Source organism: Nothoprocta perdicaria, unplaced genomic scaffold (assembly GCF_003342845.1).
Source record: "Nothoprocta perdicaria isolate Ctin4 unplaced genomic scaffold, notPer1 scaffold_283, whole genome shotgun sequence".
NCBI lineage: Eukaryota > Metazoa > Chordata > Aves > Tinamiformes > Tinamidae > Nothoprocta > Nothoprocta perdicaria.
This window is the reverse complement of record NW_020455514.1, coordinates 606,468-618,002: the sequence shown is the minus strand read 5'-3', so window position 1 is coordinate 618,002 and position 11,535 is coordinate 606,468.

The following is an 11,535-nucleotide window of genomic DNA, read 5'->3' as shown; positions in this document are numbered from 1 at the left end:
AAGGAGAAGGAGAAGGAGAAGGAGAAGGAGAAGGAGAGGAGAGGAAGAGAAGAGAAGAGAAGAGAAGAGAAGAGAAGAGAAGAGAAGAGAAGAGAAGAGAAGAGAAGAGAAGAGAAGAGAAGAGAAAGGAAAAGAGGAAAAAAGAGGAAAAAAAGAAGAAAARAAGAGAAAAAKAAGAAAAGAAAAAGAAGAAAAATGCTCTAGAAGGATAAAAGGACTTGCTTATGATCTCTCATCCCACAGGAGGGTCATGCTGGAAATCTTTATCTCCCTGCTGACAAGAGGGGACACAAGCTCACCTGAGCACTTTGTCCATTCAGAGAATATTGGAAATTTTCAAGGAAAAGAGATATTCTTAAAGTAGTCCAAATCTCCACCTTTRAGAAGTCTCAAAAGGGAGGAGAGAAATCCCCAGGGCTGCTGTGCTGGAGAGCGTAAAGGGCCTTGGAGCTGGGGAATCCRGATAGGCTGCGGCTGCGGGCTCCAGGGTTTGGATACAGGCTGGAAAAGTTGCCGATTTTCATCGTTTTTCTAGATTCAGGGAAACGGGGGAGTAAAGGGAGGCTGAGWTGGGACGGAGTCAGCAGGGATGGGGGAAGGAAAGGCCGCCTGCGCCTTTAATTTCTGCAGCCCAAGTTTCAGAAATGCAGCTTTGCTTGGAATGCTGCTGAGTGTGTAGCCCTGGGACAACTGCAATCCCTTTGATTTGACAGACTGGAGCCTCTGCAGGTTGCTCTGTGGGTGTATTTCATAAGAAAACAGAGGAGGCAGCAGTCCTGCCCTGTAACAGCCTCCAGACATTCTGGCCTGGTGCTGCCAAAGCAACAGCCAAGAAAGGCACCGCCTGGAAGAGTGGAGTTTCAAGAAAGCCTTCTCTGGTCGGGAGGTTTGCCCAGCTTGCAGAAACCTTGGCTGCGTTTGGGTTTCTCCATCCAGTGCAGAGGCTGGAAGGTTCCTGCAGGTAATTACATCAATTCTGCCTGCCTGCCCCCTCCTCCACCTTCGTTTATGGCTCCGCGGTGCTGGGATGGAGCAGGAACACACACGCATGTTAAGGGAGCTGCAGTTACAATGCAGATCTGCAGGATGGAACCTCAGCTCCACCACGAGGAACGGCGCGGAGTGTTGGGCAACTCATGCAGCACACGGGGCCAGGCACCGTCCCCACCTGAGAACCTTCGCAGCCCATCTCTCAGGGTGCTTTGACAGAAACGGTTGGGAGAGCCTTCAGTGGAGCTCCTGAAATGTCATGGGTAGATACAGATACGATGGGATTTGGTGAGGATCAGGTCAGGGCTACAGACCTGGATCTCAGCATCGAAGCTGCGGAGAGCCCAGCGTGACACTGGAGAGGGACCCTCGGGACCTGCTTGGCTCCAGCGCAGGGGTTCTGGAGGGAAGCACACGGCTCTGGCCGTACCGTATCACATGAGGATGGATGTTCACGTGTTGTGAAGCGGTGCCAGGCAAGTTCCCCACACAGGTAAGGAGTAACAGCATGCCCTTGGGGTGACTCAGCTTTTCCTCTGAGCCCTTAATCACTGTTGTTCAACAGCACCACGCGCCCAATGCGCATCCTCAGGAACCCAAGGAGACGAGTCTGTACGTAACTGTGTGTCCCAACACGCCTCCGAATCCCTCTTTTGCTGGAAAAAACCCCAATCTGTGCTGGACACCCCAATTGGATCSAGCGATATGGGAAGCAGATGAGGAGCGTGATGGTCTGCACTGCTCCATGTGGCTCCCCGAGCAGATGGAAGTCTGAGCTCAGGTGTCTGTCTCCGGTGAATCTCTATGCAAGCAGATCAGGCTGCAAATGGAGCTGAGACAAGAAAACTATCTGCAAACACCTGGAAAAGCTGGAAAAGTTTAAGGCCAACTCCACACTCAAAGGTCTGGCCCAGAACACATCACTGTTCATGGAAAGACTGCCACAGCATGTCCTGGATTTTCCATTTTCCTATAAAACCCAGGCCTAGGTCTGCATCATTCAGGTCATGCCTCTGTTTTGCAATGCAAGAAACCGGGTTGCAGCCGTGCCCTGGCTGGGCTTGACAGCCCAGAGACTGGGATGTGCCACRGGGTCCACTGCTACGCGGTGTGGATGTCACCATGGGATCCCCTGATTCTCCAAGGGACTGCGTTAGCTCGATAAGCATTTAAGGCAGAGCTCAGCATGAGCCTTGGGCGTTTGTGGCATAGAGAGGCAGTTCTGGGCACATACGGTGGGGCCAGAAGAATCATTGCTGACCTTAACCCACACCAGCCCATGGCCACTTCACCAAGGAGGACACTTCACCGTTAGCCATTGCTCCTGCTCACTTGAGCATCCCAAAGGGATGACCCGAGAGCAGATTGGGTTGAAATGTGGCCAGGCCAAGAATGGGGCTGAGAGCCGGGCCTGAGCTCCAAGCCACGCACAGGCTCCAAGCCACGGGGACGTTCCCCAGGGAGGAACATCGCAGCCAGCTCCAGGTAAGGCCGTCTCGAAGGGAAAGGCGCAGCGGCTCCGTCAGCGGGGACCAAGGTGGCCCGTGTGGGCAGCGACGGATTCTCCCGTTCACCAGAGGTTCTGGCACCTCGGACCAATCCTCCCTGGGGCTTCCCGGGGGCTACTTCCATACTGTACAACGAAATTCCTCATAAGAGCCTTTTCCTGATTACGTGGAGCCCTAAAATAAAATAGGAACATTTGAAGCTACAGCTTTCAGAATTTAGGGAATTTACAGAATGGTTGAGGTTGGAAGGGACCTCTAGAGATCAGAATTTATGGAATTTACAGAATGGTTGAGGTTGGAAGGGACCTCTAGGGATCATCTAGTCCAACCTCCCTGCTCCTGCAGGGACACCTGGGGTGCAGTCCAGGTGGGTTTGGAGACCTCCAGAGAAGGAGCCTCCACAAMCCCCCTGGGCAGCCCGTTCCAGGGCTCTGGCACCCTCACAGTGAAGAAGTTAATGTCTCGGCTATGGGGGCAACGCTGGCCCCACTGGAACGGGCTCAGGGATGGAGTGGATGAAGGGAGGAGCCACTGAACATGTTTTACAAGRGAGTTGCACAACCAGGCACCGGGCGCAGAGCTTTCTGACTCTTCCCGCTTGGGTTCCCTAAGGTTTCGATAGGAAGTGGGCAGGATAGACCTTGGGGTCCCCCTTTCATAGCCAGGTCCACGGGGAAATTACCAAGATGGAAAAGGAGGTAGAGGTCCCATGTAAATAAGAGCAAAGCTGCAGGAGAGGAGGGGAAAACGGCTGCTCACTAGGTACATGAGAAGGGCCCTTCAGSGTCACCAAGTGTCACCCTTTCCGTAAGTGCCATCCCTAGGGTAGGTGGGATTTCACCCCCTCCTATGCAGACTAGGAGGCTGTTCAAGACCTCAGGGCTTTGAGCATCAKAAATCCTGAGATCAGGATCAGAATCATGGCCTGTCCATCACCCCACGGCCAAGCCAGCATCTCACTGACCCCTCTGCTGATGGGGCGGGAAGGAGAGGCCCCCGGGAGCTCTGACGGGCAGGGAATGCTCTCCTGGCCGGCACAAGCCACTGGCTCCCGGCTCCGTCGCGGGGAGCCCCATCCGTTGCCTTTGGCTTCCCGCTTGGATCGGATGCGGCTGGAGATCCCGGCGCTGCGAGCAACGGGAGCCCGTCCGCGCCCGAGGCTTCCCGGCGCTGCCGCAGCACCAAGAATAAATAATAATTACGCCGGGCACGGAGCGGCTGGCGGAGGAGTGGCTTGGCTGCAATCGCCGTCCTATCCAGGCCAGCGGGGGCTTCGTTTCTACCCGGGAACGGGGACGAGAGGGAGGAGAAGCGGCGAGGAAATCCACCGTGAGCCGCCACCGCCTTCCCCTGCGTGGGAGCCCGCACCCCAACCAGCCCGTCCTTCCTTTTTGGATACAAAGCCAACTGCTGCACCGGAGCTGCTCCGGGGATAGATCAGGCCAAGTGTTTACACGAATTATTATTATTATTCATTAAGATTATCTTGCGGTTAAAATACAGGAGCGGGAAGTGAGCGATACGTTCCTGGCGCTGCCAGCGACTCTCAGCATGGCCCTGGGCAACTCGCTTCCCACCCCGTTCCTCTCCGGAAATAATGTTTTCAAGTTAGCAAACACTCGCGTTGAAATGAGGGAAAATGACACAGATTAGGGCCATCTGCATAAATACCTGGTCAACATCCAAGTCCTGCTGCGGAGCAGCGAGACAATGATCTCCAAGTTCAGGGAGAGCTGCTTTTGTTTCCTTTATTTGCTAATATATTTGTGGATGGGACTTGGTTTAGATGTTGTAGCGGGTGCTGGGGGCCGAAATTTTAAGCTCCTTCGAGCCTGTGGAAAAGGAAGAGGTGTGGATGTTCACGACGCAGGACACTTCCCATCAGGAAACATGGGGAAATAGGGATAGGAATACAAATAGGAAAAAAACATCACATTGAAAACAGAGGATGCGGTRAAAATATTAGTGCCCATGTGTGTCCCGTTTCGGTTGTTCGTGGGGTGCAGGGATCTCATGCTGGCAAATTCCTTCGTGGGAAGTCACTCCCAGCTCCAAACCTGGAGCTCCCAGCTCTGCATCCCGGTGTGGAGCCTTCCAGCCGCTCTGGAAAACAGAGCGGAGCTCCAGGTCCTGCCCTTCCAAATGTGACACCTTTATGTCAAATAAAGGCCTTTCAAAGAGGAAGGGAAAAAATATCCAGCACAAGCATTTTRATTGACTGTCCCTTAGGGGAGGGAGGAGAAATGATGCAATTATATGAGGGGGTGAGAAGAGGGATAGGATCACAAACTGGATCCAGTTTCGTGGACCCAATGACTGGGAATGTCCTCAGACTTCCTAGCTCCGTGGTTCTGGCACAGCTCCGGAGGGTGAACGCTCTACATCTTCCCTCCACGATCCATGGAGCTCCCTCCAAAAGCCGTTGCTGCTCTGAGCACACTTCCTCGCTCAGCCAAGGCATCCTTTAATTATCCTGTTTGTAAATTTGCAATTAATTAATTAGCCGGTGTCTGAAAGGGCTTAGAAAACGCAAGTGTGGCTGCGTGCTGTTGCCGTCAAGTTCAATTATTATCATTAAATATTTATCTAGCGCTGTAACCAGTGGCTGGCGTTTGAGAGAGATTAAGGAAGACGCTGTTCCTGCCTGCAAGGCCTCGTCTTCCAGGTTAAACAGAGGGAGAACCTGGAGACTGGCAAAAGCAAAGCACCGAGATGGAGAAGATTGAGACACCAGCACTAAAGACGGTCGTGAGTCACAGCRCAAGCCAAGCTAAGGGAAGCGGGAGGATGAAGAGGAGCGGGAGGCAGAGCAGGGCTAGAGCAGAGCTGTCACCACGCTGCTTTTCAGCGCACGAGATGGGGCCGTGGGGTGGCGGGGGCTTTGCCACGTGCTGGGATACCCGGAGGGCTCCAAAAGGGCAAATTCCGCCCTTGACGCCCCGCAGGTAAAATGCAGCCCCCCAAACCTCCCGGTGCTGGAGATCCCCATGGAGCAGCCGCTGGTGCCCRCACGGAGGCGGAGATTTCCCACACGGGAACACAGGGGAACTGGAGGCTTTGCAGGGAGCAAGGGCGGGCGGCATCCTTGCCCTCGCCCCCCGGTTGTGCCGGGATGCTCCCGCTCGCTGGGCGGGAAGGCAGAGGCGCCGCGGAGCACGGGACGCGCGGGACACTCCCGGGTGACACGCAGCCTCCGGGACGCCCTTGCCCAACGCTGCAGCGAGGGGAAAACAAACACGAGCGCCCTGCTCCTCATTGCACCTTTCCTTATTGCGCACTTCCAGTGGCATGGCTAGAAAAACACCGCAAGTGGCATGACTAGAAAAAATCCTGGGAGTCAAGGATTTTCCTTGCTGTCTGTTCTTGTTGTCTTAGGAATTTCTCTCCATCTGGGGCCCTTTTGCAGCAAATAACCCTTAGTTTTCAGTGCTTTGCCCCAGAGGACRGCGCTAAACTCGACGCGGAGCTCTGAGAAGTTGTCCTGGGCGGTAACAAGTGTGGAAGTAAATCAGGTTGGAGTAATCCTTAATAATTCCAAAGGCCTAATCAAACATTAATKAATTGTGATGCAGGCCAGCTGAGCGTTATCTGCTCCGCAGCGAGGGGGAAGCCGCCAGGAGAGCACCCGGGGACGGTGCAATTAGGGACGAGGGAAAAACCTCAAGGGAGGCGAAACGGCCCCTTGGGATTTTCCAGGGTGGGAAAGCCGGAGAGCCTCACGGGGAGGACTTCTCTCCATCCCGCTGAYGTTTCCTTAAATACTCCCTGCGTTCTGGGGGGGATCCAAATCCCAGCAAACCACCAGCGTGGCAAAGCTTTGCAGGGCGGTGCCGCGGCACAGCCGGCCTCCCGTTGAAGGTGGAGGCCGAAGGAGGCTCCGGCTCCCCAGCGACATCCACGGAACCTYGTCCAGGTGCCTCCATGGCCAGTGCTTTGCTCCTGCTGCCGGGCTTGTCGACAGGGAGCCGCTCCGGCAAATTAATCCAAATTAATTAAAAGCACGAATTTGAAGTCGATCAGTTAAAGCCCGTTAAACTCATGATTCAGATTTCAGAATGAAAATGGTTTTAATTTAATCTAGCTCCACACGCTCTCCAAGTAAATTAAACCGAACCACATTAAAGCTATTTTAATTCCCAATAAGCATGTTTAATGTGGTTTCATTTACCCACTTCCAAAGCGAATGCAGACCGGCCTTCCCCAGGGTCCCCAGGTAGCCAAACGCTGCAATAAGGAAGCAAAGACGCAGTTTCAGAAGCCCACCAGGAAGCTGCCCAAGAGCTTGGGCCTGGCCTGGGTCCCCCATTTAGACCTGGCCTGGGTCCCCTCCTTAGACCCCCATTTAACTGGAGCCGTTTCCACTCTGACGGTGGCACTGGTGCCAAGGCTGGGGACGGCRGCGAGGGCTCTGTGGGGACCCTGGCGTTGATGGGGCCACGCGGCCACGTCCTCGTGGAGGTGACGTGGGGGTGTCCCCGGCGGAGGCGCACGGACACGGGACAGGCTGCGATGCCACCTGCAGGGGACAGCTCCGCTCAGCACCGGGTCCCGGGCCGGGAAGCTCCCAGGAAACGCCGAGGTGAGGGACACCGGGCTCCTGGATATCCCGAACCTGGTTCAAACGGGCCCAGAGCTGCAGCCCTGGACGCTGCCAAGCACTAGGACGCGGCAGAAAAGCCTCCTCCTCGGACGTTGCTCCAGCCTTTCCAAGAAAAAAGACGGGTTTCTATCCGTCACTGTCCTGCTGAGCGAGAACTAGGGATTTTTCTGATGGAAAGCCACGTTTTTGGTTCACTCTGACATCTGATTTCTGCGGAATTGGCTCCTCATCCCCGTGACCAAGCCGGAGGCTGCGAGGGCGTCGTGGCCTCCCCAGCCCTGTGAGCACTGGCCACCGGGGCTGGAATGCGTGGCATTCCCGACGGGAAAGTGCCAGGCCGGGGCCTGGGCCCTTTCTACACGCAAGCCAGGCTTAGTGCCAAGGCGCTTTCCATGCGCCCGGGATTCGCGGTGATTTTGTGCCAGTGTGTACTTAACCCCACACACAAATAACAGCTCAGGAGGCAACGTTATTAATTGCCCTCACATTACCTTTCCCTTTCGGGCTGCACAGAGGGAATCCCGGAAAGGGAATGTCGGGCTGGTGGCAGTGCAGAATTCCCCTTGGAATTCTGGCTCTGGGGGAGCCAGAATTCCCCTGGTTCCTCCAGAGCCCCCCTGGACATGCARTGCTTGGAAAAGGGGCTACGGCCCCAAACACCCCCCTTTTTGCCCCGATGCATCCCGGGGTCTGCAGATCTGCCACCACAGCGAGGCCAGGGAGCAAGGGAGGGAAAAGAAGCAGCCCAGGGTATTCACTTCTTAGGGGCTTAAGTGAGGCTGGATTTGTGGGCTGCTGAGTAATGAGGAGAGGAGATGGTTATCGGCGGCGATGTGGGGCCGGCTGCTGGTTCCTGCTGTTGATATTGTGGCCACGCGGCTACGGGGAGGTGAGAGGAGGAGGAGGAGGGAAAGAGCCGCCCYGCTCCCATAGACATCGCCGCTGCCGGAGGGTCCCGTGTCCTGCTGGCCAGGCCGGGGCTCCTTGTAAGCCTGTGGCATCCACAGCTGGGCGCTGCYGCCACCGAAGGGGAGGGACAGCGGCTCGGGACGCGGGTTGGAAGCCGCRTGCGGCAAAGCCGGCAGCGGGAGGCGCGTGCATGGAGCCCGCGTGGCCTCTGCAGCTCCCYGCACTGTCCTGGGGACACCAGCCGGGGCCACGAGCCCAGGGGACACCCTGGGTGTAATGCCAGGGCTCGGGAACGCTCTGCCAGCCCCTGCTGGGGTGGTTCTTGCCTCTTGCTGCCGCTCAGGGCCCCGCTCCTCCCTGCAGCATCATCTGCTCCGCTGCCTGCTGCCGAGCTCGGACCTGCCCCTGTCAGCTCCAGCTCCATCCGCGCTGCAGCTCCCGCTCCGCCGCTCCGCTCCCATCCGGCCTCCGCTGCTCGGGAAGGGCGATGCTGCCGCACCCGGCAGCGAGCGGAGCTGCCGTTGCCGCTGCAAACGAGGAGCCTTTGCGTGTCCCCATGTCCCCACGTGGGAATGGACACCGTGCGTCGGGGCAGGACGGGGCTACYCTGCATCCCAGTCCTCCCGAGCCTGCTGTCCACGCCACGTAGCTCTAATATTGCACAGGCGACGCATCGCAGTCACCGCGGGTCCCCTCCCCGCCCCAGCGAGGTCCCTGTCCCCCTCGGGGGACCCCAGCCACCCTTCCCCTCGCACGGAGCCCGTCCGGCCGCTCCGAGCCCTGCGCGTCCACCCTGGCCCGGGGCAGCGGACGCGCTGCTCTTCATTCCAGCGGGATGAAGAGTCGCACACATTTTCCATGGYCTGACCTTGCATCAGCGGCAGGGAATTTCTCTCGGGCACCTTGCTGGGAGCAGTAAATCAGTCCCTGCTGGAAACCTGACACACCGTCCATGCCGGACCTTGCCGTCTGCAGCCCGGCGAGGCGGCTGCGGCCGCGGGGAAACCGCTGCTCTTCCTGCACCCAGCCCGGCTGCATGGAGGAACGGGGCCGGTTTGGTGCAGGGCTCAGCGGCGCCGTCCCCGGGGCTCGGGCAAACTGGAGGGGCTCAGTCGGCACCTCTAAAAACGGGGCTCGCTGGGACTCCCGTGCCCTGGCCAACCGCACCTTATAGCCTCCGTTTTGCAGCCACAACAAGGGGCAGGATGGTCCAGGTGCCCCCAGGGGCTGGCTCGGGGCTCAGCGCCCACCCGGGGGCTTCCTCCCCTTCGCACCGCCCCGCTGGAGACGCGGGCTCCCTGGGAGGCCGCGGAGAAGGAGCCCTGGGCTCCGCGGCGGCCCCGCGGAGCAGCCTGCGCCGCTGAGAGCCAGATCAGCTGCATTCCAAGGCACACGGTGCCCTGTGAAGTGGGAAGGCCCCAGGCCAGACCGCTCCTAAATCCTGCCGGTGCCAGAGCGCTGTGGCTTGGAAGAACAGGTCGGGGCTGCCGCCCGAGCGGGAGCGCGAGGACGGGCTGTTTGCGCGCGGAGCGAGCGCGGCTCCGGCGCCGGAGAGCCGGTTCCGCGGTTGGGAAAGAGACAGGGCATGAGGGAGCAGCGGGGCCTGAGCACGGGAGCTCGGCCTTGGGACATCACCCGGAGCTTCCCTGGCAATGCCATGGAGCACGGGGATGCAGAAGGGACGAGGGATGCGAAGGGGAAAGACGCCACGCGCACTGTGACCTCGCACATGGCTGGGGGCATTGACGGCATCTCGGTGCCAGGACGGAGGTGGCTCTGTGCCTGGCGGGCTTGAAGCACTGAGGACATGACCAGGGAGATGGGAACCGGTGCAAAAACGGCTTTCAGATTGGTTTGCAGAGGGTCGATTCGGTACCGGTGCCAGTTCCAATCTCCGCGGGCCGTAAGGATGGGAGCGATGCATAGAGCGGTGCCAGCGCCTGGTCCCTCGCCACACCAACACCTACGGCGAACACTCGCATTTCTTTACCAACAAACTTGAGAGCACTTGGAGAATGAAAATAAAAGCCAATAAAAGGATAAAGGATACCCYGTGGCCGACCCGCAGCGTCGGTGGCCTCGAGTGGCCTCGCCARCGTGTTTCCGCTGCAAGGGGAACTGATCATACGAGTCAGGTGTTTCTCTGGTACAACCCCGCGTGTTTACAGAGCTCCCGGAGAGGCAACTGCCTCATCCACACATCCCAGGCTGCTTTTYCAGGTGCGCTGTGAGGCAAAATGCCTCTTTCCGCAGCTCCTTGCCTCGCCATGGATGGACACATCCCGCTCTCTGCTTGCTGCATGTTGAAGTGCGAGGTGAGCAGCCAGGGAAGAAACTCTGTTCCAGGAGAACTGCATTTTGCTGCCGAGCCGCCAATGCACCGAGGTTGGCTGTTTGCTGGCTGAGCAGAAAGAAAAGTTCACCTTAAAGCTATTTTATTGTCTTTTTCACTTGGAAAAGAAAAAAAACAACAGCATTGCTTTGAAACAAGCAAACAAAAAAAAAAAAGAGCAATTTAATTTCTGATCTTTTTGAAACAAAGCAAACTTTTGAACTTCCTCCAGRCTTTCCCTCCTGCCTTCTCCAAACTAGACTGCCAGATTCAGTCCAAACTCGTGAGCAGTTTTGGTTTCTCTTTTGATCCTCATGCCCTGGAACATCATCCTGGGCACATTTGTTTGCACCAGCAGGGCCATGTTCACCTCTTGGACGGCACCTCTTCCCGTTCCAATGATTACGCGCATTTGACATTCCCAATGGCAGCTCCCCGGATAACTGCACCATGCCCACGAGCTGCTCCATATAGAGCCCGTCACAGAGGTGCCCTCGTGACTGGTGTCCCTTAGCCAGAAAAGCACAGGGAAAGGAGCCCTCCTGCTAATTCCCACTGTTTGGGCCTGGGAACGGTGGCTTTGCAGCTACCCAGCAGAGCAGTTCTCCTCAAGTGCTAGGGATCCTGCTGTCCTGCATGTGTGGCCTTTGGAGAGCCGGCATCCAGGGCTCTATGGAGCACTCGAGGAAGTTTTCTGGAGGAGTTTCATACAGCTTGGATCATGCCTGCCTCTAGAAGGAGGTTTCTTCTCTCCCCATGCATCCCGAGAAGAGCCGGAGAAGCACACATATGGAAAGATGGCCTTGGGACAATGTTCCTCGAGCAAAACCCTTAGGCTTTCCTGGGAAGCAGAGACCYCTGCAGTGTGCAAAGCCCAGGAAGCCCCCTCTATTTTAAGATGAGCCAGGAACAAGGGAGATCACAGCCTCATCTTCGATGGGCCTCCGGTGCCTCCTAATGAGCCCTGCGCCTTGTTTTCATTTGGGTGTTCTTGGTTAAACGTTATCTCTGCCCGTGCTTCATTATTTCTATGAGGAGAAATGAGGCTCCCCGCGCTGCACAGACACGCTCGTGCACGGAGCCCAGCCCCGCCAGCCCCACGGCACGAAGGAAAAGTTGTTATCTCCATCGCCCGCCTTGGAGGAGGCGTCCGGCAGGATTCAGGAAGGACCCAGGGTCACGGAGTGTTCCCACCT